A 639-nucleotide genomic window follows, 5' to 3' on the forward strand; every position below is an offset into this window, starting at 1 on the left:
TTTTTCTTCCTCACAGTGTTCTTGTGAAAATAAAAGTGTTTTGTTTCCAAAGTAAATCGGATCATGCCTTTAGTTGACTTCAGAAAACCCTGTAATAACTTTTTAAAGAAAATTTCTAACCCTTCAATATGGTTTACTTGGAGTTTTGTGATAATCTCTGCTCAATTCTCTACCATTACTATTCCCTCTAACAATCTAAACTTTCTTTAACCTTGGTTAATGCTTTCTGTACAGAGTGTCTGCTTTGCCTGGAATGCTTTTCTTTAACTTTTGTAAACTGAATTCTAGCAGAGGTACTAAGAGCGATAGCTACAACTAACAACTATGAATTCTTACTAAGCATTTGTCCTTCATAGATATTATTACTTTATACTTTATAAGACTGGTATTATTTTTATGTGTTTTATAGATACCACACAGAGAAGTGAAGCAAATTACCCAGAGTAATACAGCTACTAGTATTGTTCTGAGGATACAAACTCAGATCTCTCTGCATTCAAAGCAGACGTTCTCAATTTCTGCTCCAAAGATATCACAACCTTCTTCGGAAGTCTAACTCTGACATGTTTAATATCCTCTACTAGCCAATGTGATAAAGTTAGCAACTGATACTGCTTTATAATCACTATGTGCTTTCAC

This window comes from Condylura cristata, unplaced genomic scaffold (genome assembly GCF_000260355.1).
Source record: "Condylura cristata isolate star-nosed mole 26May11 unplaced genomic scaffold, ConCri1.0 scaffold00010, whole genome shotgun sequence".
NCBI lineage: Eukaryota > Metazoa > Chordata > Mammalia > Eulipotyphla > Talpidae > Condylura > Condylura cristata.